The sequence below is a fragment of the Schistocerca gregaria genome, chromosome 3 (assembly GCF_023897955.1).
Source record: "Schistocerca gregaria isolate iqSchGreg1 chromosome 3, iqSchGreg1.2, whole genome shotgun sequence".
Taxonomy (NCBI): Eukaryota; Metazoa; Arthropoda; class Insecta; order Orthoptera; family Acrididae; genus Schistocerca; species Schistocerca gregaria.
In genome coordinates this window covers 565,745,622-565,770,549 of record NC_064922.1, presented here as the reverse complement: position 1 = coordinate 565,770,549, position 24,928 = coordinate 565,745,622, and the positions used below count along the sequence as shown (strand labels likewise).

General features: G+C 42.0%; 1 protein-coding gene across 2 annotated transcripts in view; it reads left to right on the top strand.

Moving 5' to 3' along the window:
• LOC126354870 (patched domain-containing protein 3) overlaps window positions 1-24,928 on the top strand; it is a 382,944-nt gene that overhangs the window by 90,413 nt on the left and 267,603 nt on the right. The window contains exon 3 of one of the 2 annotated variants that reach the window (XM_050004871.1): window positions 18,111-18,151. The exons of the other annotated variant lie outside the window; for it this stretch is intronic. The gene's annotated coding sequence lies outside the window, so the exon portion shown is untranslated. The remainder of the gene's footprint in view (window positions 1-18,110; window positions 18,152-24,928) is intronic. 2 annotated transcript variants of the gene reach the window in all.

Sequence of the window (24,928 nt, the reverse complement as noted above, 5' to 3'; positions counted from 1 at the left end):
GAGCTGCCAGGAAGTTCCATCTTCCAATCTGTTTTATAATACGTGCTAATATATAAAGAAGCCACAGTGGCATCGCCAAGAAATACACACAAAATCAATAAAGCTTCGTCGCACATATTTAAAATATGGTTAAACTACAGTCAGGTGGCGTAAGTTGATGCCAGCTTAACAAATGTGTAGCGCAAACGGCTGCAGGAGAGAACAGTAGCCGCTTATAGAGCTGTAGCAACACTGAGCCGTTACCATAGAGACGTTAACAAAATCGTGTAACGTGATTGGTTGCAGAAGGCGCTTGAAACTACTGCGCCTAGCCCACTGCAACTATCAGTGATGATTATCTTTCAGCAACTCGACTACCGGCCGGAAAAGTTATTCTGTTAACAGTGTTACTCATTAAAACAAACCGAGATACATTTCTGACTACTGTACATCGGTTTGGTTTGAACAGGAGCGCTGGCCGCTGTGGCCGAGCGGTTCTGGACGCTTCAGTGTGGAACCGCACGACCGCTACGGTCGCAGGTTCGAATCCTGCCTCGGGCGTGGCTGTGTGTGATGTCCTTAGGTTAGTTAGGTTCAAGTAGTTCTAAGTTCTAGGGGACTGATGACCTTAGAAGTTAAGTCCCATAGTGCTCAGAGCCATTTGAACCATAATAGGATGACAGTTCCGATACTGTGACCTAGTTTGGACGAAATTCTAAGTATGTGCGACGAAGAAAGCTGATTTTGTGTGTAGTTCTTGACGATGCCACTGTGGCTTCATTACATCAGGACATGTAAAACAGATTTGAAGGTGCTCATCGCTGATCGAAACTGATGGTCTAACGAGCAAAAAGTTTTGTGATCACTTACGGAAATAGAAGAAATTTATTTTACCTTTTTACCAAACAGGAATCTCATTCGTATGTCAAATCGTCTGTATTTGTGTTTATATATCGCAAATGGTTCAAATGGCTCTGAGCACTATGGGACTTAACATCTGAGGTCATACGTCCCCTAGAACTTAGAACTACTTAAACCTAACCTAAGGACATAACACACATCCATGCCCGAGGCAGGATTCGAACCTGCGACCGTAGTGGTCGCTCGGTTCCAGACTGAAGCGCCTAGAACCGCTCGGCCACAACGGCCGGCCTATATCGCAAATAATTTCATTTAAAGTCAGCACATATATAATTTAAGTCTCGACACTTTTAAACTCCATGTCTGTGTCCGACACAACAGAAAACTTCTAGCACTGGCGTTACCCACACATCACGGAGGCCAGCATATATTAATTATACATTCATAAGTCTCAGATTAACCTACCTGTAAACGTGATGACGACCGCGACGCACCATGGCATTGAATCTATGTAACACGGAAAGTTTTGGAACCTCCTGGCAAACAATTTGGATTTTTAAAATTCTAACAGTTGTAACTAACAGTGTACTTTCTTGTAGGGACCTTACCTCAGTCGGTAAAAACGAAACCGTTATAGGATCACTTTCTTGTAAGTTTCTCCGTCTGTCTGTGTGTCTGTCTGTCTGCCTGCCCGACGGTTAAGAACACTTTTATCAGGTTGAAGCATCAAGTTGAAATTTATGTCATATATTAATGTCTATAGTCCCCCAGCGGTCTATAAAATGTGAGCTAAATTAATGCAGTCGAAAGATACGGCCACTTAAGTCATATACGTTGATACTCGCAAACTCAGTCTTCAGACAATATTGTTTACTCTACGTTGGCCCATATTGATGAAATCTGGCAAGAATCAAGGTTTCAAGGTAGTAGGTAAGGAAAGCAAACCGAATATTATTAATTTGCAATTATAACACACGAAAAAAAATTGTCATGTTATTCCTTTGTCTGTTAAGACCCTTTTTCTTTCTCAGGAACGGATAGCCATATCAAGTTGAAATTTATGTCGCATACAACGGTCTAGGTCCCTATGTCGCGTGAAAAATGTAACCTTTTCGTCAGTACGTTCAAAAGATACGACCATTTACGTCACGCATATTGATATCTTACCAATATCTACATCTATAACAGGCAAAAACCATCGAAATTTTCGATTCGCGAGATGTATGAAGTATATATTAGTACGACCACTCACCTGTAGTTGTTGTTGTTGTGCAGTAATGAATTGGCGAGTGGCTTGTTATATCATTCATTAATCGGATGGGGCGTTCGCGTAGGTGATCATGGTTTTCATACCAGAATGAATCTTACACTCTGATGCGGAGTGTTCACTGATTTTAAACTTGATGGCAAAATAAAACTGCGCGCATGATCGGTTTGCGAACCCGGAACCTTTACCTATCGGGGGGAATTGCTCTACCGAGTGAAGTATCCAGGCACGAATCACGACCCGCCCTCGTACATCCGCTGGTAGCTCTCTCCGGCTTTCAGACTTTATGGAAGTTCTGCACACTTCGTAGGACTAGCACTCCTGAAAGACAGGATGTGGAAAGTTTCAAAGGAACCCTCACTCGACCGACGGAGGCAGAGGGCCCTCTCGATTATGCTACTACCGCTTGACGCCAACCACTGCAGTAACAGAGTGACAGGGACGGATAGATGTGCTACCTACTTAACTTTTCTGGAAGTGGTGAACCGTCTATCAGTCGTTCTGCCCCAGTAGCATGCTTGTTTTCATTTGCTGTCATCATCACGCATTGCAATCATTCAGTATTTTTCATCTGTAAAATCTTTACCATGATGATAGTGATCCAGCATAACCAAATTGATACACCCAACCATCTTAGAACCTTCCCACCCATTGGTTAGTGTATTCTCGTAACCATCTATTTAGTACTTGATTCGAAACTGTTTATGATGCGTAATGAATTGCTGAAATGATTATTATAACAAATGTGGAATAAAATATGAGTGTAATTTACTCATTGATTTTCGTTTGGTAGTTAATATAATCTGTGTTCATGGGTAGGAGTAATAGAATGTTAACTGAGACCCACTCCGTATACAGTGCTCAGGTCGACATAACTGATCACATTTTACTAACTTTTGTTGCACAACTTAATTAATCAGCAGTGGCTCTTGAAGTGTAATATGTTTCCACAGCTGTATCGGTTAGATCAGTCAGGTGAACAAACCAAGCGATTCACGTATTCTCGCACTGTCACATTCTATCCTGACACAGACCACATCTGAAGATGGACAAACAAGACTGGAACTATCAAGGGATAAATAAATTAACATGAAAAGAGTGACTCGCGGCAGTTCTGTCAAATTTTCAAAATATATTAACCTAATTCGCAGTAACACGAATAGTAGACTACAGCACACTGTGCCAGACTGCTAGACAGGAAACAAATTCTTGGCGTTCCCATATGCTGTAAGTACTTGTGAAAAACCGCTTATCCCAGCAAGAGCCCCAGGCTCCACAGAACTGCCTCTCCGCACGAGTTCTGCAGCCCCCGTTCGCCTCACATCATCACAGAGTCGCGCCGTGCCTTTTACGAGGCGCCCGGTTTTACGCCTCCATAAACAGCGATGCGCTTCACTGCGCCGCCGACAGGGTGCCAGGCAAACACTGCACCGGACGATTCTCCACGCTGTGCAGGACGTCTGGCGGGACGGACTCGCTACTGCTCCATTCGACAAGTTCACCGAGTCTCACAGGCTTCTGTCATAATTCGAGTACACCAATGGCCATTAAAATTGCTACACTAAGAAGAAGTGCAGATGATAAACGGGTATACATTGGACAAATATGTTATACGAGAACTGACATGTGATTACATTTTCATGCAACTTGGATGCATAGATCCTGAGAAGGATGGCGTGCACAGGTACAGCTGCCCATGCAGCTTCAACACGATACCACAGTTCATCAAGAGTAGTGACCGGCGTATTGTGACGAGCCAGTAGCTCGGCCACCATTGACCAGACGTTTTCAGTTGGTCACAGATCTGGAGAATGTGCTGGCTCTCGAACATTTTCTGTATCCAGAAAGGCCCGTACAGGACCTGCAACATGCGGTCGTGCATTATCCTGCTGAATGTAGGTTTTCGCAGGAATTTAATGAAGGGTAGATCCACGGGTTGTAACACATCTGAAATGTAACGTCCACTGTTCAGAGTGCTGTAAATGCGAACAAGAGGTGACCGAGACGTGTAACCAATGGCATCCCATACCATCACGCCGGGTGATATGCCAGTATGGCGATGACGAATACACGCTTCCAATGTGCGTTTACCGCGATGGCGCCAAACACGGATGAGACCATCATAATGCTGTAAACAGAACCTGGATTCATCCGAAAAAATGACGTTTTGCCATTCGTGCACCCAGGTTCGTGGTTGATTATACCATCGCAGGCGCTCCTGTCTGTAATGCAGCGTCAAGGGTAACCGCAGCCATGGTCTCCGAGCTGATAGTTCATGCTGGTGCAAACGTCTTCGAACTGTTCGTGCAGATGGTTGTTGTCTTGCAAACGTCCCTATCTTTTGACTCAGGGATCGATACGTGGCTGCATTATCCGTTACAGACATGCGGATAACATGCCTGTCATCTCGACTGCTAGTGATACGAGGCCGTTGGGATCCAGCACGGCGTTCCGTATTACCCTCCTGAACCTGTCGATTCCATATTCTACTAACAGTCATTGGATGGTACGCATTTCTCCTCCTTACACGAGGCATCACAACAACGTTTCACCAGGCAGCGCCAGTCAACTGCTGTTTGTGTATGGGAAATCTGTTGGAAGCTTTTCTCATGTCAGCACGTTATAGGTGTCGCCACCGGCGCCAACCTTGTGTGAATGCTCTGAAAAGCTAATCATTTGCATATCACAGCATCTTCTTCCTGTCCGTTAAATTTCGCGTCTGTAGCACGTCATCTTCGTGGTGTAGCAATTTTAATGGCCAGTAGTGTAGTTCCTGATCTACACGCATTTCCCTGTTTACTCCGTAATCTAATAGCAATTTAATCAAAGTTTTTAATACACGGATTATTACAGTAGGAGACCTACAGCAAATGTTGAAAACAGACCCATATTACTGGATACTGTGGAGACTGTTCACTTATGTATGTACAGTACTGCAGAAGAGTCCGTACAGAAAGCCAAGAATTAGACGGCCGCTGTGGTTCTAGGCGCTCCAGTACGGAACCACGCGGCTGCTACAATACTCTTAAGACGGAACGAACTAACATACTGTAAGCAATTTCCTTTGTTTAAGGGTTGCATCGTTTCAGGATTCTACCAATAAACCGCAATATAGAGTTAGCCTTACCCGTTACTTGTGTAATCTGGTCATTCCATTTGAGATCAGTTCGAATAGTCACACCCAGATACTTGACAGATGTTACCGCTTCCAAAGACTAGGCATCTATTTTGTACTCGTACATTAACGGGGATATTCGCCTTATACGGAGTAGGTTGCACTTAGTAATATTGGGAGGTAACTAGCTATCAATACACCACGCTTTTATTTTCTGCAAATACTTATTGATTTGTTCACAACTTCCGTGTGATACTACTTTCCTGTAGACGACAGCATCATCGGCGAACAGTCTAATGCCGCTGTCAATACCATCTACCAGATCGTTTATGTAAATCGCAAAAAGCAGCGGACATATTACTCTGCCCTGGGGCATACCTACAGTTAGGCTTGTTTCTGTTGAAGTCACACCATTCAGGACAACATATTGCTCTCTGTCTGTTAGAAAACTCTCTATCCCACCGTATACGTCATCGGATAGACCGTAAGCGCGCACTTTTTGGAGCAAGCGATAGTGCGGAACTGAGTCGTACGTCTTTCGAAAGTCGAGAAATATGGCATCAACCTGGGAGCCGGTATCTAGAGCCTGTTGTATATCATGCACAAAGAGGGCCAGCTGTGTCTCGCATGATCGCTGTTTCCTAAAAACGTGGTGGTTTCTGCAGTTGACCTTATCAAATTCTAGAAACGTCATTATGTCTGAACACAAAATATGTTCCATGAATATACAACAAATCGACGTCAGTGAAATTGGTCAGTAATTATGTGCATCCGATTTTCTACCCTTTTTATAGATTGCTATGACCTGCGCCTTCTTCCAGTCCCGTGGAACTTTCCGCTGTTTTAATGATCTCTGATTGATGATGGAAAAGAATGGTGCTATATTTGTAGCGTAGTCAACATATAATCTTACGCGGATACCGTGTAGGGCAGATGCCTTCCTTGCGTCTAAGGATCTTAACTGTTTTACAATCGCAGATACTCTGAACACTATGTCACCCATCCTTGCGTTTGTTCGATAATTGGAAGGGGGAATGGTGCTGCAGTCCCCTACCGTAAACAAGTTTTTGAAAGCTAGGTTTAGAATTTCGGCCTTATGTTTACATCACTAGTCACATTACCCGCACTATCAGCAAGAGAAGGTATTGGCAGACCTCTTGAACTGACGGACAGGACCTGGCGAGCATTGCTTAGGGTGCTTACAAGAAAATCGCATGAAATAAGCGGAATGAATCGCTCGTAAGTTCCAAAGCGCTACAAGCCGTCTACATAGTACAATGGCCGTGCGCGGAGAGTTAAAAACATTGGGGTACAATGATGGAGCAGTTCCTCATAAACCACACATTTCTGTAGTCAGTGCTAAGTGCCAGTTGAGATAGTGTAAAGAGCAACGCTACTGGAAAGTAAATGACTGGAAACGAGTGATCTGGAGTGATTAATGGAACTATTTCCTGTTGAAATTCGATGGATGGGTTTGTGTTTGACGAATAGCTGGAGAACGTTAGCTGCCATCGTGTGTAGTGCCAACAGTAAAGAACGGAGGAGGTGGTGTTACGATATGCGAGTGTTTTTCGTGATTAGGGTGTGATCCCCTTACTGTGCTTAAGAAAATTTTAAGTGCGGAAGGATACGAAGAGATTTTTCAGCATTGTGTACTGCGTAAATTGGAGGAGCTGTTGTCAAACCAGCATCTGTGACGCAATGGTTTGTAGACTGTACCAGCCGTGAATGGGAAGGGCCTGCTCTGAGTCCCGACCTGGGCCGAATGCAACACCTTTGGGATGCCCAATGAAACAATACAAATAGCCGTTATTTAGATTTTATTTTTAGGCTACCAGTATCCACGATACACTACGCCATCTTCAGGCCTGCTTCAATCGAGTAACTTTTGTGTTACAAAATACAGCAGCAGTTTTAACTGGTCTCGTAACGATTATTATGGGCATGCGTGCTCCTTGGACAACGTTACGAGACCAGTTAAAAGTGCTGCTGTATTTTGTAACACGAAGGTTACTCGATTGAAGCAGGCCTGAAGATGACGTAGTGTATCGTCGAAACTGGTAACCTAAAAATAAAATCTAAATATCGACGATTGGTATTGTTTTATTGGATATTCACCAACCTTAGTCCCATGCTCCAGACAGAAGATGGAGTTACATTCACCTTTGGGATGAGTTAGACCGTTGATCTCGCTCCAGAGGCCATCTTCCAACATCACTACCATGTCTGGTTTCTGCTCTTTAAGAAGCGGATGTTATTCCTCCGCCGATATTGAGAGACCTCATTGAAACTGTCCTTAGCAGAGATCAAGCCGCCATAAAGATGAAGTGTGAACGCATCCCTTATTAATTTAGCCTATCAGGTGTCTGGATACTTTTGGTTAGATAGTGTAAGTGTGACGCCTTGTCGTGAGTTTTATCTTTGCCAGACTTATGATGACAGCTGCACAGCTTTATGGCTTATCCTCATACACGTCAGCTACCACTTGAAAACGGTGTAATAGCCAAAACTTCCCAATAGTGGAAAATAAATAATGATTACTGTAGATTGTGAATTGTCGTCGTTTCAGTAGTTATCTCTGTTTGTCGTTCAGTGTGAATGGAGTAAAGTTGATGTCCTGTTTGATATACAATGTAGTGCGCTGCTCGTTGACTGCAATACCACATGTCCTCGATAATTCACCTGTGAGGGAGCTCTGCATGCGTGACGCAGCTGACGCAAACTGCACGGGCAGCGCGCCAGAGGCAGGTAGCCAACAGCTCAGCTTTCTCCTGAAGAGACGTGATGCAACGGAAACGGTTCTACGTCTCGCCACTTACAAAGATATCGGGGAGACTCACATCGAAACAAAAAATTCATAAACAGTTCAGACAAGGCTTTTTGGATGTGGTAAATACTTTTTTGTACAAAGGCTACTCTCACACACTGGCATGAAAGCAGCGACGCCTAAGTTGGCATCTCAAATTGCTGCCGTGAGCGATGACCTAGAGCAGGCTTTTTTTTTTTTTTTTGTTGGCGTCCTCTGTCTTATCAGCCGTTCAATGTTTTATCTTTACTTAGGGGACCACTGCGATGAGAGCTTTTGCAGTATGGTTTTTTCTTTTTTTAATGGATAAGTATGAAATGAAAGTGAAGTCTGTTGTAAAATCTTTAGCTGACACATAACTCCTAGCTTGCCCAAGAGAAGTGTACTCAGCAAAAATGGAACTGTCGGAGCTATTCCCCTTTCCAGAAATTATAGCGCCCTACTGCTAAACGATATGAAGACTATCATTTAATGAAGAAAAGTGGCACTAAAATGAATATTCCCATTCTTTCGTTAAGCGCCTGCTTTCGTTGAATGCAATTGTTTCTTGTTGACATTAGTAGCTACGAAGGAAAAATAAGAACACATTTTATATTGAGGGCAATACAGCTATAAAAAGGCATTCTTATTAAGCAAAACCGCAAAAGTTCTTGAATAAGTCCTTTGGTGCAACCACTTTCCTGACATTAAAGTTGAATCATTATTTACACCTGAATAGAAAAAATAGAGATGGGAGGAAAAAATTATAGAAAAAAATGACAAGAGGTCCAGTGAAATCAATACGTAGGTTCAGTGATGTTTAGATACTAAATATACGAAATGGACAATAACACCTAAGAGAATCAGGAACGCAATAAGCAGAATATTCACATCCATATGAAGGAGACAGTCATCGTAGATGCCTCATATTCTAAAAGAAACGTGGTAAATAATATAATAAAAATACATCGACCGGATCATGGACCGGACAAAACCCGTAAAAATCTGTTGTATCACGCTCACTCGATTACGGATTCCTCTATTATAACAGTTTATACTATTTTAATACTTTTTACTGCTGTCTATTTCATGACCCTTCCCGATGGTATGAGTATTTTCCTCTAGGTGACTGAAACAACAGGTTTTTAAGAATTTTACAGAGGTTTGCAGATTGGGAACGTGTATCTAACCCGCTCTCGAACATGAGATTTTTGCCTTCCGCGGGAAAGTGCTCTACCAACTGAACTATCAAGCACGACTCATAACCCTCCGTCATAGCCTCATTCCTGCCAATAAGTCGCTCCTACCTTCACTGTAGTTCTTCTGCATACCGCGCAGACCTAGCACTCCTGGGAAGAGTCTAGGCTGCGGGTAAGCCATGTCTCCACGCTATCCTTTCTTACGATACTGTCAGACGGTGATAATGGCCAGGAAACGGTCATAGCAGTACACTGAAGCTTCTTAAAAATGATTAATGTTGGTTACGTTCTCTCTCAGCAATTACTAAATGTAATATTGCCAAGCTGGAATAGTAGAAGACGTAAGGAGTTTCAACTAAGAGCACCGCACTTCGTCACGAGTCGTACCCTTGCCCATTTATTCTAAAAAAGCGTTAAACGGACGATCAGTGGCGAGAAGCCCCAATTTGAGTCTGGTATGACAAAATCGCGCAAAATGTCAAGAAAGTATGTCGTAGATCAAGCTCAGTATTTTCACTAAAAACATGTTCATTTTGTAATTTTATATTTCCATTAAACTCTGAGCTGCATAAGATTTATGTCTGTCTTATAATAACGTAAATAGAAAAAAATCTATCTTTATTTCACTATGTAATGCTTCACCTGAAAGGTTTCCAGAGAATCACTGTCTTAAAAAGTGGGCTATGCAAAAAGAAAGTTGGAAAACTATGAGTTACATGATTTACTTCAAGGTCAGAAGTCGGTGTGGGTTTTTTTCTGAGTAGAGGTGGTAAGAAACAGTTTTTATTTCTGAATGGGGACGATAGGAAAGAAAAAACTTGGGAATCACTGTCCAAAATACTTCAAGAATAAATTGAATCATATTCTCATACTTTGCAGAGAGATGAGTGGGAAGCTTCCACAGAAGTTAAAACCCGTAGCAGCTGCAATAGGCACTATCAGATTTTGCCATCTTTGTAACGAACTGTAACGGATAATTAGTGAGTTTTGGACAAAGCGTAATATGAGTTGGAACTTATGTCGTCAAGGTTTCCTCCTAATTCAGCCATCTCCAGACCATTATCTTTTACGATAAAGTCGCCTTTTCGTGCCAAGGTGATTGACATAATAAAGCTGTCTATAATACCATACCTGGAGTTCCTTCCAGCCGAACATCGTTGCCAGTCATCTCTCGTGTAACCTTTCTGAAGCGCCGTTTAACAGATAGGGGCAGTGACGAAAACGTCTATCTTAACAAGTGTTGAGCATCTGCTGCTGCACTCTAGGCGGTTGCCTCCTACTAGCATGCCCAGCCACAAGAAGTGAAATTGTTAGCTTCCTCAGCCGACCGTTGTGGCCGGGTGGTTCTAGGCGCTTCAATCCGGAACAGTGTTGCTGCTGCTGTCGCAGGTTCGAATCCTGCCTCGATGTCCCTAGGTTAGTGCTCAGAGCCATATGAACCATTTTTTGTTAGTTTCCTCAACACATGCTCTGTTTGCTGCTTGTGGAATACCCGATCTGTCTAGAGCGGATTAAGGCGGAATGAACACATGAAACTAGGCTTGGGCAGGGCGATTGGAAGAATCTACAGGAATTTACTATGTGTATGATAGAGTCGTTTAAAAAAACATTGACAACTGCTCGCCAGTCTGAAGCTCTTACCAAGTTGAATTAAAGGGAGAAATGGAAAAGATTCGAAATTTGGAAATTTGTGGTAAGTTCCTATGGGACCAAACTGTTGAGGTCAGAGGTCCCTAGGCTTACACACTACTTAATCTAACTAAAACTATCTTACGCTAAGGACCACACACACACACACACACACACACACACACACACAGAGATGCCCGAGGGAGAACTCGAACCTCCAACGGGGTGAGCCACGCGAACTGTGACAAGGCGTCAAAGACCGCGTGGCTATCCCGTGCGGCGAAAGATTCGAAGAGGAACGGATGATTTAGACAGTGTGACAGAGATGCTCAGCAGACGGCAGTGGGAAACGCTACAAGAAAATCGTTGTGCATCGGGAGAACTTTATTCGGAAAATTTGGAGAGCCTACTGTCCATGTCAGTTTAAGGAAATACTACCACGTGCAACATATGTCTCGAACTATGACCACGAAATTATGAAATCAGATAACCTTTCTTCCCTAAAGGGAAAGAGGAAGGGGTGAAAGTGAAACTGGTACACATGGTATCCTCCACCATACTCCGTAAGTACGGTAGACTGCAGAGCACAGATATAGATCTACATGCTTTGTAATCCTAATGACTTGCGTACAGTCATTAACTAAATGTATAGTATAAGGTTCACTTTTGTCAGATGTCTTCATCATAGGGTTGCAGTTTTCTATAAACGTTGTAGTATCTCGTAAATTAAATTTTGAAAGCTTGCAATAATAATAATCCCCGCCGTAGCAACCGTAATTACCGAAAGGCGCTCTGCGCCCTTATTTTAAATCTCTGTCAGCTTTTTTTCCCTTGCTCCATTATGAAATATTTAAAAGCAGAAGGATCTATAGAAAAATCACAATTTTGTCTTAAAGTACGATTTCCATTTATGTTGTTGTTATTTATCTGGTGAATATAATTAAACATGGCCCAGACGTTTATCTGTAGTAGTTTTCCAGAACATCCAGAGAAGCAAAGATGTAATCTCGTAAAATTTTTAATTTATTACCTACTTGGCCCAATTTGTCTTTTAAATTCCAGACAATTGCACAAAGTTTTCAACAGGAGTTGTAGAGAATTTAATTGGGGAAAAAGATGGTAAATACGTTAACTGAAACTATATGAATGTGTCAGACAATCTGCCTTTATTAATATCATAGCGTACGTGAATTCATGTTAAACCGGCGAAAACGAATCTCATTGTTAAGAAAGTAGTATAGTGTACATATAAGTTCACAATACATTCACAATAACTCGTTTCAGGGTTAGGAAACGCATGAAACAACTCACTGACGGTTGCCAACAATGACATAAACGTTTCTACATTCTAAATGAAAAGTAAACAAATTTGCTTGTATAATAATCTTTTCTTCTCTGGATGTTCTGGAAAACTACTGCAGATATACGTCTGGGACATGTTTTATTAGATTCACCAGACCAGTAACAACAAAATAAATGGAAATCGTGCTTTACTTTAACCTCATAAAGTTTTGCGGTGGCTTCATATTAGCGAAGTTGCTGAATTCCTCGCAAAATCTGTTATTAGCTTTAACTCCGTAACTAAGCATTTGCAGATCTTTTTTCTTTAGCTTTACTTTCAGACTAACATATTAAAATATTTGCTTATCTTCGTGAATCACCCTGTATATTTCAGAAGTGTAATATGGACTTTCCAGATGTATGTCTACCTGACGATAAAACGCTTGTTCATTGGTCATTTATTTCATTATGCATACGAAGTGCGTCTTCGTGAAAGTTTTCCAATGATTGTCTTAATTTTATCTTACAACGTACTTTTAATAATTTTTCATTTTTATGATGCGTCAGGTAATCCATGCAAATATTTAAGTAAAAACGTTAGTGAAATGATCAGACAAATTCAGTTATACGAATCCCAGATCTCGCCTGCTGTTTGCCACCACCCTAGAGAAGGAAGGAAGATGGATGCACGTGCAGAGGTTGACGAGGTGATTGGTGAGGAAGCATAAGCACACACTGGAACGCGAAAGCGATCGTTGCATTTTCAAAATAACAATCCCGACATTCGCTTTAAGAGATTTGAAGGTATCGCGAAATCCCTCTCATTACTACTGCAGTTCAGTGCGTTAGTGCCTAGTGCATTGGCACAGTACGTGTCTGGGCAGAGAAACACCTTTGCATTGGACGACTGACAGAGTTAGAAACTTTACATGTGAGTTCCTTGGGCCAGCGTGTTTCCTTCGGCGGCTGTTGCTGGCCACTGGCACCCTGCGTCCTACTTCCAGAACCGAGCCCGCTGTTCACTCTCCCGCTGGCTTCAGTCGTTCAAGGGAAAGTCCTGCCACCGCAGTACAGTAAAGCTCCGGTCTTCCTATGTTGTGAGAGATATATGGGACAGGAAGCAAAGCAGGCACCTGCCCCAGATTGACCCCACCTTCCGGAACTTCCGCCTGTTCTTGCGTTCCGTCATAAAATACCCTTCACTACGAGATGTAATACAAAACAAATGAAACTGGTGCTCCAGATTTGTCTACTTACCCGATCGGTTAAGTGACGCGCGCCTCTTTGGTAGGTTGTACACTGATGTGCCAAAACATCATGACACCCACCGCAAGACTGAATGCGAGCTACTGACGTCGCGGGCTGTGACGCGCTAAGGAAACTGTATAACCGGAGCGGAGACGAATGAGGAACCATTCTATCCACGGCACGGGCCGCAAGTGGGCAAATCCACTGGCATAAGCGACATCGACATCGGTCAGATTCTTACGGCCTGATGCCTGGGAACATGCATCTCTGAAACGGCGAAGCTGGTCCGCTGGTAGAGTGCGACTGTCAAGAGCATTTTTAGGAAGTGACCCAAGGACTGTGGACCGATGAGTCGGCGACAGGGTGTTTGAAGTGCACACCTCATCACGGACTATGATGGCTTTTCCGCTCTGTAAGGGTTAGACCGCAATCTGTGGCGGATCTGACGACGGAATAGATTGCTGTTACAGGTACCAAGTATTTCGGAGCACAGCTTCAGCGTACATTGCTGAAACATGGAGTTCCGCAGGAGACACCCCTATATGAACTCAAGCGGGAACACCTGGATGGAAGAAACGTTATTTTCGCGGACCATTACTGAGCTAATTTAGAGAACCGACTTTTGAAGCTGACTGCAGATTGATTGTACTGCCGCCAACGTACATTTCGCTTAAGGATCACGAAGATTAGAGAAATTACAGATAGTACGGAGGCGTATAGGCAGTCGTTCTTCCCGTGCTCTATTTACGAGTGGAACACAAAGGAAGTAACTACTAGTGGCACAACTTAGCCTCTCCCACGCACCATACAGTGTCTTACGAATGATGTATGTAGATGCACATGTTCCCATGTTGACGCAGCGGCATAGTCGGTGGACACGGGATCATCGAGATTAGACAGTCCATTAATAACCAGTGTGTCGGCTGATCGGAGGAATATCATTTCTTGTTACACGAGGTCATTGGTCGTGACCAGATAAGGTGTTTTCTATGCGAGTGGCTGCTCGAAACATGCACCGTTCCACGGTTCATGCCAACTCGGGCAACATTATATGGGATACATGTGAGGGGTAGCCACCTGGGCTTCCATGGGACTGTGGTAGTAATAGAGGACACTATAACGGCTGTGGACTTCATGAATATTATTGCACACCACTTGCATTCCTTCATGCTTGGTATCTTCCACGACGGCCATGGCATCTTCCAGCAGGAGAAGGTCAGATATATATTGCAGTGGTCTGAGAAGCAAAATAGTGAACTCATTTTGACCTCTTGGTCACCAAATCCGTCTGATCTAACCAGGAGACCACACACACACATCAATCAGACTTTTGTAAATTTTTATATTTCTGGTATGTGAATTCAGCACTCAAATACCTGTCAACAAAAACAGTTCAACGAAACTCTCAAAAATCCTCGAAAACACCGATTTCGAAGTTTTCCGAACGTCTGCAACACCCTAACGTAAGATCGATTTTTAAACAGGTACCGTGACTTTGTGGTAGAATGTGTGGCTACCACTTAGGTGGTTTTGGTTTGATTCCTTGCCATTGTAGATTATTAAACAATGGTGCATCTTCCACGAGCATTTCTGCGAAGGATAATATACATAAATCTGAAAAAAGTTTTAATCTGTATTTTTTTAAATTCAAACAACCTTTATTAATACTGACTTATAAAAGATCGGTAATTAAGAATTTATATTTACAATGAAAACTGGATTTTTTAGTGCCATCTGTAATTAGAAATAAGAAGACGTCCATTCTTCATAAAAATTACGTATGTTTGTTGATTTAGCACACATCTGATGAGTTTTATATTTAAAAGACACAGGCATTGAACTTGAATGAGAAAAAATTTAAATAAGTAATGATCGAAACAACACTTGAAACCAGTGATTATCGGCATCCAGCACTCTGATTTTTTTTTTTCAATCTTAAGGAATTTTCTGTTTCACGTAAATTCTCGCAAACATGCTCCTTTCTTTAAAATAAAGATTTTATGTGCTGGGAATCGAACCCAGCTCCCTCCACATGGTAGACGAGCATTCTACCATACTGCCACGTTGCCTTAAGGTATTAAAGATACTTGGAAAACGTCAAAGTCTATTCTCTCGAGAATTTTTGTGAGTTGCATCGAAATGCTTTGGGAATTTATACTTGAGTTCTGGACTTCACGTACAATTAACATAAAAAAAATCATAAAAATCCGATAGCTATGTGGTTCCTTTGTAAAACCAATGGTTGGCTACCGGGCGCCAGCTCTGCACCCGCAAGTCACTGCCCTAATTTACGTATTTGTGTGACTTCTCCGTAGGTACTTGGTGTCACACACCTCCGGAAACCTCTCAAGGGCTTGTCGAATCCATGCCACACACAACTGCTGTTGTATTGCGCTCCAAAAGTGGACCAGGTTGTAACGTTCTTTAAAAATAACTTTGCGTTATCCACATTTACTGTGAGATGTCTTGTTGAGCAAATGGTGTGTTTAATCAGTTTTACTGTAATCCAAAGAAAGATTAAACAAACTAATCTGGAAAACCAGTATATAATGCATAAAATGAAATCAGTCCCTTTGAAATTTACTCAGTCTCGCGAGCACCGAGTTTTATGGCCCTATTCAATAAACTGGTAAAATTCCCTGTGAAAATAAACAATGAAATACATTTTTCTTTGTTCTTGAGTCGCAACAGATGTAATCTTAGTATTCTGTTCTCTCCACAGAAGTCATACAAAATATTCAATCTTGGCTCAGCAAAGTGCAATGCCGGCCGCAAAATAACTTCGTACAAAGAATGTCACATGGCATGGTAGAGGACGATGGGCCGATAACAGGATATGCTAAGACGGAATACTTCAGTCGGAAAATTGTATTCAAAATAAAGTTTCTCCTTCACAAAATCTAATATGAAACATTTTACATTAACTTCAAAATCAGTGAACTTCTCAACTGTTCTCCAATTCTCACTTACTGACGTAGTTAACAGTACTTGGATTGTTACATGACAAAAGGTCTGACATCGTTTGACAAAGTATATTCCCAAATTTAACGTCCTTGGATCAGGTTTACAAAATACACAAAATTACAAATCGGGCTTACCTGATCAACCTATACATTAAATCTGATGGAAGATACTTGGTTCCTACATTCAAGGGACGATACTGTTAGAATTAGCAAAATCTACATTGCATTGCTACATACTTAAAACTAAATATACAGATTTTCATTACCTTACAAAACTGTATCATGCTGCGTCCATAGGTCAACAACTAAATTCTCACAGCTAGCCACTAGCTTAGTCTTACATCCTACCTTTAACAGAGTACAACGGCAACTGCTACTGCGCTCTGCGCCCCCCTATTTACAATCGATTCTGCCACTCGGGCAACATCTTTGGTGCAGTGGTGCCAAAGATAAAATCTCTTCTACGTGTGATAACCATGTCATGCAATTTTTCATGAGATGAAAATGAAAAGTGGACTCCTTTCATGGTGATCATAATGTTTTGGCTTATCGGTGTATTTGAGCTCACGACGGTATGTATTCGTTCCTTCCCTTCTCAATGCATTGCTGCATATCATTTTCTGTGTCCGCCTCCGGTAGCTGAGTGGTCAGCACGACAGAACGCCAATCCTAAAGTCCTGAGTTCGATTCCCAGCTGGATCGGAGATTTTCTCTGCTCATGAACTGGGTATTGTGTTATCATCATTTCATCCTCATAGGCGCGCAAGTCGCCGAAGTGGCCTCAAACCGGAAGTTTTGCACCCGGCAAACGGTGTACCCAATGGGAGGACCTGGTCACTCGACATTTATTTTGTACATTTTCTGTATGGCTGACCAGAAACGCAGTCGTTTTCCGCCTTCCGGCCGAAAGCAAGTATCAGCTGTAGCAAACTGCTCGTCCATTACCACAGAGTAGTTCGATTTTGGTTAATCTGTTAGCGCGCAAGGACACAGTTCAGAACAGGATTGATAAACAGTTCATGACTACCATGCCAAGAGAAATATTTTATTATTAATGCAAGATGTTTTGTTTATTTTGTGTCCACGTTGTATCACTCTACGAGGTACGCGTGTGGATAATTGGGCGATCCTGAGAACTTCTTGGGACGCTACAACGACTAAGGAAATCGAAGAAAGTCGAAATAAAAAGTTCACGCCCTACCTTGTGTCTTTTCAGGATTTATTTCGCGCAAGTGACTTTGCTGAATGTGTGTAATGTGTCGGTGTGGTTGATGATATTGATGAAAGGAGGAGCAGGGTGAAAACTACACAGCTAATTCATCTCGCATAGCACCACTGATAAGAATTATGATAATGAAATAAGGAAGAGGGTAAAATCTGGCGCCGGAACAAACCATATTCATCTCTATTTGCACCGCACTGTCCGCCAGACTTAATGTCCGTATCCAACAGGCCGATCGACATGGGGACTGTTCACCCATTGTTCACCCATGCCCTTCTCTATGAGACGCTGCGGAGAGGTTTGTTCGTCACCATCCCTTTTCTCTCTGTTGGCCAAAAACTGATCATGTACTCGTATATCCTCCACGTTTTCGTGTAGTGTAGATATGTCATCTTAAGAGAAAATTTCATGATGAGAAATGTAACATAATTTATCCCTTTATTTCTTGAAATGTCAAATGTTTGTACTCTGAGGATCACGTATACGCTAGTATCACTATATTAGAAGTACAGTAAGCCTTAACTATTCCAAACGCCATTCATACTTAGTTTCTCTTTGCAGGTAAGAACGTCAGAAGGCACTGAAGTAGCTGCGTATAGCCTGTGAGTAGCCGAAGAATTGCTTTGCAGTGTTATGCATAGTATCTACACTTCGTAAGCCACACCTTGTTCTTAAGCCGCTCAAATTACTACTAATTTAACCGTATGAAAGTAATTTTCAACATGTACAATTCTGTTAATAGTTGTGCTGTTTATTTTGTTGTTGTGGTCTTCAGTCAGAAGACTGGTATCATGCTGCTCTTCATGCTAATCTATCCTGTGCAAGCCTCTTCATCTCCTAACGGCTACTGCAACCTGAACAGTACTGGTAGTATCAGTGGATAAAACTTTAAGCACGCTCATTTGCGCCGTAGACGGACAATGGAAAAATCAAGAGAAACACACATAAACTATATACAGTTATTCAACAGTAAATTGCCAACAAATAATAATTCGAATAGTTAAAAAATTCAAATGACAGTGACGTGAACAGCACAGCCTCCAAACAAACAGCTCCCAAATCCTTGCTGGCCGCTGTCTTCACAGTATACATTAACATATGTCGGGTACAGGCTAAATATAGGACACACATTTATTTTGAAAAAATTACGAAACGTACACTGGCAAATATTCAGCACAGTTAAAGGAAACCTGCTTGAAACTTATGCAGCCAGTCTTGGGGTAAAAAGCAAATTCAATTATATTGGTTCAAGAACCAGCAACAAAGCTAAAAGGGCTATGGCCAGAAGAGCCCAAGAAAATTTGTAACAGAAAATACACTTTGTTTTACCAGCTGACAGAGAGCCAAAAGGCTTTAGAAGCTAGCCGTAATATTTAGTAACGATCCTCGCTCTTGCAGCAGCAGCAACAGCAACAGACTTGCCGGTGGACACACAATACGTCCGGCGTCACATAGAACACTGCTCGCAGACGGGATCTAGAGCCGTAAATGCGCCTTTATTTTGCAGAGTCGCGACTCTATCGCCGCCTAGCGAGGTGGCAGGGTAGCGCGGCCTCGAACACGGCTCGAGATTTTTGACAATCGATCACGGACCGGCTCACAACTTACATCCTTCTGAACATGCCTACTATTTTCATCTCTTGGTTTTCTTCTACGATTCCCCCCCCCCCCCCCTCCCACACACATACATTTCTCTCCAATACTAAATTCAAGATCTCTTGATGTCTCGCGTCTCCTCCTGTCGGAGGTTCGAGACCTCCCTCGTGCATGGGTGTGTGTGTTGTCCTTGGCATAAGTTAATTTAGGTTAGATTAAGTACTGTTAGGCCTAGGGTAGGGACCTATGACCTCAGGAGTTGATGTCTCAGAATGTGTCCTATCAACCGATCCCTTCCTTTAGTCAGTATGTGCCACAAATTTGTTTTCTCATCAGTTACAATCAGTACCTCTTCATTACTTACGAGATCTACCCATCTAATCTTCATCATTCTTGACATTATAAAAGCTTATATTCTCTCCTTGTCTGAACTGTTTATCGTTAATGGTGCATATTGCATTTTCATACAAGGCTACACTGCAGACAAATACCTTCAGAAAATACTCCCTAACACTTTAAAATGTATTCATTGTTACAGTGTTTATTTATTTCCCTGAAGTGTAATTCCTTCTCCAAATTTTTCCTTGGTTACCTTCGCTGCTTGCTCAGTGTGCAGACTGAAATACATTGTGTGTAGAATACAGCACTGTCTCACTCGGTTTTCAGACTCTGCTTCCCTTTCATGGTCCTCGATTCATGTAACTGCCGTCTGGTTTCTGTACAAGTTGTTAATAGCCTTTTTCTCCCTAAATTTCAGTCCCTCTACGTTCAGAATTCCTAAGTATGTATTCCAGTCAAATGCTATAAACGTGGGTTTGCATCTCCTTAACCTATCTACTAAGAGAAGTCATAGAATAAGTAATCTCTAGTTTTCTATTTACTCATTTCAACGTGTCAACAACAGCAAATCAAGATCGATAAAATAAAATAATTCTTAATGTTAAAAAGAAAACTATTCTTACTCGTTATTACCTTACATTTAACATTTAATCTTGTCAGGAAGAAAGCTTTGCTGAGCCGTTTGGTTGGACTCTTATTTACAGTACCTTGGTACAGGGAGTCTCTCAGTGTTCTCAAGAAATTCGATCTCCAGTCCATTATGAGTTTCGTACATGACAATGGCTCCAGAACGCAATTTACTTGTGATTTAACGCAGTATCATATTCCCACCTTCGATAAAATTGTCAAGAATACAATAGCTCTTCTCGCGTAACAGTGTGTATTTTTGCAAGACAAGCACGGCTGAGCTACGCTCCGAACAACAATCTGTGTCAGCTCGGGAGTATATCGGTCACACTTTTCTCTTACTCGACTGAGATGGCAGTGTGCCAGAACGAAATCCAGTGTGTCACACTACTTCAACTGGAACGTGGACATGGCCACACCGGCAGATCTCCTCTGTGGTGACAGTTGGTGATAACACTTTCCACCACGCAGTTCAAAAATGGCTCTGAGCACTATGTAACTTAACATCTGAGGTCATCAGTCCCCTAGAACGTAGAACTACTTAGACCTAACTAAGGACATGACACACATCCATGCCCAAGGCAGGATTCGAACCTGCGCCGCCACGCAGTAAAGTGTTCTCGGAGCGTTGTAGAGCCGACAGCCCCGGTACAAAACGGCTGCTCGGAGCAGAGGCCACATGGAATCCGGACGACCGTTGGCCACCCCATGCGGCCTGAAGGCGGCCTGAACCAAAGGCCCAGATTGTGCTCTGCTGCTTCCAGAGCACTGCCCCAAACCGGAGGCGCCCTCACCTGCCGATCTGGTTGTCAGCTCCCTTGAGTACCAGCGACGGCCTGAGCGCACGGTTATATTAGCAGCTGCCGCTCTCATTCGGCCGTGTCCTTGCCCCCGACCTGTGCTGGTGAAACACCCGTGCCTCGTTCGGTGGCGGTACTTGTTTTTCGTGGAACCGTCCACCACGGAGAGCTGGCGCCAGGTAACGTGGCGAGCCGCACACCAGTTTGATACAATCGTCCGTGCCTGGTGTTTCAGTAATATACGACGGTTGGAATTTTAATAGTAGCAATTATTTGTTTACAGCTCGTACAAAATACGATACGTGTTTTAAAGTTTTCCTGACCTTCAACGTAGTCACCAGCATTGTGTATAACCCATTGCCCGACGAATTCGTCGGGCACTAGAGCGGGCCGCTTGAACTGTCAACACAACTAGCACTGCTAAGAGTATCCTACGACTTCCACATCGCTGGCAATGGTTTATACACAATGCTGGTGACTACTTAGTAAATAAATAGTTGCCACTATTAAAGTGCCAACCCTCGTAGATACAAACGAAAGGGACGAGTAGAGGACAATGAAACAAGCAACTAATTCTCGCAAATAAACGTCTTGGCAGCAGTGGTTTGTCGGATACGACGTACTGTTGCTGAGTAAGTGAACACCTATACCTGTTCTCTGAAAATTGACTCTCATTAAATTTTGAAACAGAAAACACACTACATTCAGTTCTATACAGCAAATAGTCACACCAATAACTGAAGTAGTACATGAGCAGGAGTTAGTAAATAGTGTAGAAAGCTCCAGATTTTTGGGTGTACTTATTAATGAAACCTTAAACTGGAAACGGCGTATTACTGAACTTCTCAAACAGTTAAGTTCGGCTACTTAAGCTCTTCGTACAATTTCTAATGTTAGAAAAAAACCTATTAATCTCCTGAGATTCAGAATGAGCGACAACGCTACAGGGTATGTTCTACAAACACCAGTGGGGAACTCTAAAGCAAATGTGTTCACATCTCGAAAAGGATTACGGTTAGAATTGAGAGAAACTTTCTTCGCGAGAAACCAATGGTTGTACTGACAAGGCTGATCTTGCATTTGCAAACATCTCGATGGATTACACTAATGTGTTATCCACTTATGAGAACAATAGAGATACCGTGAAGAGTGAGTTAAATTATACGTCAAGAAAGATATGATACATTTGATGCATTCGTTTCACTTATGAATACTTCACAGTTTCAAACTAGGCCAATAACACCCGCTTGGAGGAAAATAAGGAGTATTTCTTCCTGCACTTGAACAGTGATTCTTCCAGGTTGAACCTTAACACTTAATACAACGGTAGGTACCATCGACCTTTCACTTGTTAGTGATCTGTGGCGGTGCATACAGTTAACCCCACTGTTGACAGGGCTACGAACTTAACAAAAGAAAGTGAATCGATCGTTATTTCACCAAAGAGTGCTGTTCTTTTCTCCAATGCCTATATTCAACGATCGCTGCACACATCAGGATCACATGGACTTCAATTTGATTAGAAAGTGAACCTTTACATTGCGAAAACAATGTTGTAGCCTCGTTAGCTACGATGTCAAAACAAGAGAACAACGCCCTGTGTTTCAAACCTTCGTTGATTCTTCTGACAATTTGATTTCATTTGCCATGATCTTGTGAATATGAAAAAAATGGCAACTTCCACAGCTATTCAGGTTGAACAGGATAATCTAATTTAAAGTTCTGACTGAGAGTCGTAGAAAATGGTCTTGTATTTCCCTATCAAATTTTTTGTCCTGTCTTATCTAGTTCTCTACTGGAAACTGCAAGTTGTAGGAACTTTGAAAATGGAGCTTTCTTCAATTCATAAGTATGTGATGACATTGGCAATCTTTTTTTCTGTAATTCCCGAAGACGTAAGACAAAACATTTTACTCATTTTAACGGTTGTGAAGTTTGCTAATGTCAATGAAATAAAATGAGACTCAAAAATATCATTTTTAAGTGTAATGAATACGATCAGTCTTCAGTTCGTTTGAATTATTTTATACAAAATCATGTTCTCTTCAGAGATGACACGTTTTGCTTCCAATACTTAAGTTAAAACTATCATTGCAGTCCATTGTGTTCGTATGCGTGTAAGTGACATGTGATATGTGCTCCAGCATCCGAAAACGAGAGATCCAGCACAACCTCCAGTTAAAGAAACAGACGCATTTGTAAGAAAGCTGCGTAGTCCAAATGCCAAACAGTGTCAAATATTCAACAAAGTCACTTTTGACTTATAAAAAGGCAAGAATATGTTTTATACGAGTCTCCTGTTACTGCGAAAGAGGAGTGTACATCTCTCTCGTTTGTTTTATTTTTGCTGTTTCTGGAAGTCATCTGAAGAAGTGGGTGTGTAAGAAGCAATAATACGGTTATCATTATTAGTCTTTGAAAATCTACAGTTTTCTTAGATTGTGAGACCAGTATATGTTCTCCCTCATTCCCGCACTTTTGTGTGTTATATCACTCATCTGGGAGAGAGATAGAGAGAGAGAGGCGTCCTCCGCGACGTGAGCAGTAACAGTGGGTCCCTGAAGACGTTGCGCTGCCCATATCAACCGGTTTCTGGAAAGCAGCTGTTGGGTCTTGGGCAACTAACTAAATGGACGTGATTTCAATTCTAGACATAAAAAATCTTGCAAGGCACGTCGTTTTTTAATATTCCTTTGCTGAGGAAGACTGAGGGAAGATTACGGCTGAAATCACCACAATATTCGCTTGACACCATGTGAGCTACCAACAATTTACATCTAGATGATCAAGAAGGGTAGAACCGTCGCTGCCGCCAGATATTACTTTAGTGTTTTGCGGTGCCACATTCGGTAGACGAAAATACATTGATTATCAACCAAGGAAATAAAGAAGCCCACATTTATATCTACAAGTACATTATTATTCTGCAATTCACAATTAGGTGTTTGGCAGAGGGTTCATCGAAGCACCTTCAACCTATTTCTCTACCGTTTCACTCTCGAAAAGCGCGCGAGAGAAACGAACACTCAAATATTGCTGTGCGAGCTCTGATATCCCTTATTTAATTATGCTGATCATTTTTCCCTATGTATGTGGGTGCCAACGAAATAACTTCGCATTCAGAGGAGAAAGTTGGTAATTAAGGGGAGAAGTAACAGAAAATGTAAACATGCATTTAAAAAATAATTACAGCCATATTTATTAAAGTACAAATCTAAAATTTTGCATGTGTAAAGCAAAGGAGCCGTGTTTTAACGGAAAAATATAATAAAATATGCAGGATTAATATTTAGCCAGGAATTTGAATTTTCGATTTGTTTCTTTTCTTTTTTATAAAAAACCTTAACTCAATTTCTAATCATGCGCGTTAGTACAGGAGAGTTAGTCAATTTTGTCTTAGTTGTTTAATAAGTCACGTTTACTTGAATGGTATACTGCGATACGTTTTCGAACAGGGCTCGAGGAGAGAGATTCCTGAGCAACAAATATAGGATGCTGTTAATATCTCTGTAAAGAGAAATAGAACAGAAGAAAGGCAATGACGCTGGCTATCATGCGGGTTGCTGCATCCCTGTTTACATCTGTTAGATAACTGTATTTACTTCACACTTTTTTATTTTTCTCTTGGACAAGTTATTTGGGGTGGTTAAGATGAATGGAACACGCCATTTATACAGGATGTCTCTCCTAACAGCCGTCAGGGGCATTTTCCCTGGTGTTTCTGCAGCTAATTGCAGTTTCGTTTTTGCATCATGTAGCTGGAGTCAGCCACGGCTCAAAACGCCAGTCATGTGACACCCAGTGTCGACGGAAAACCTCGGTTTTTCTCTTTACAAACAATCACTTTTTAAGCAGAATGTTACGTGCCCATTCGAAAGAGTGGTACAATATTAGTGTAGTGCGATATTATTTTTTATGAAGGTGTATTAACAAGTACAGTAGGACACGAAGGATAACCAGTACTCCAACAGCTACAGTACTGCCCTGGCCCACCCTGACTGCTACCGCCATGCATCA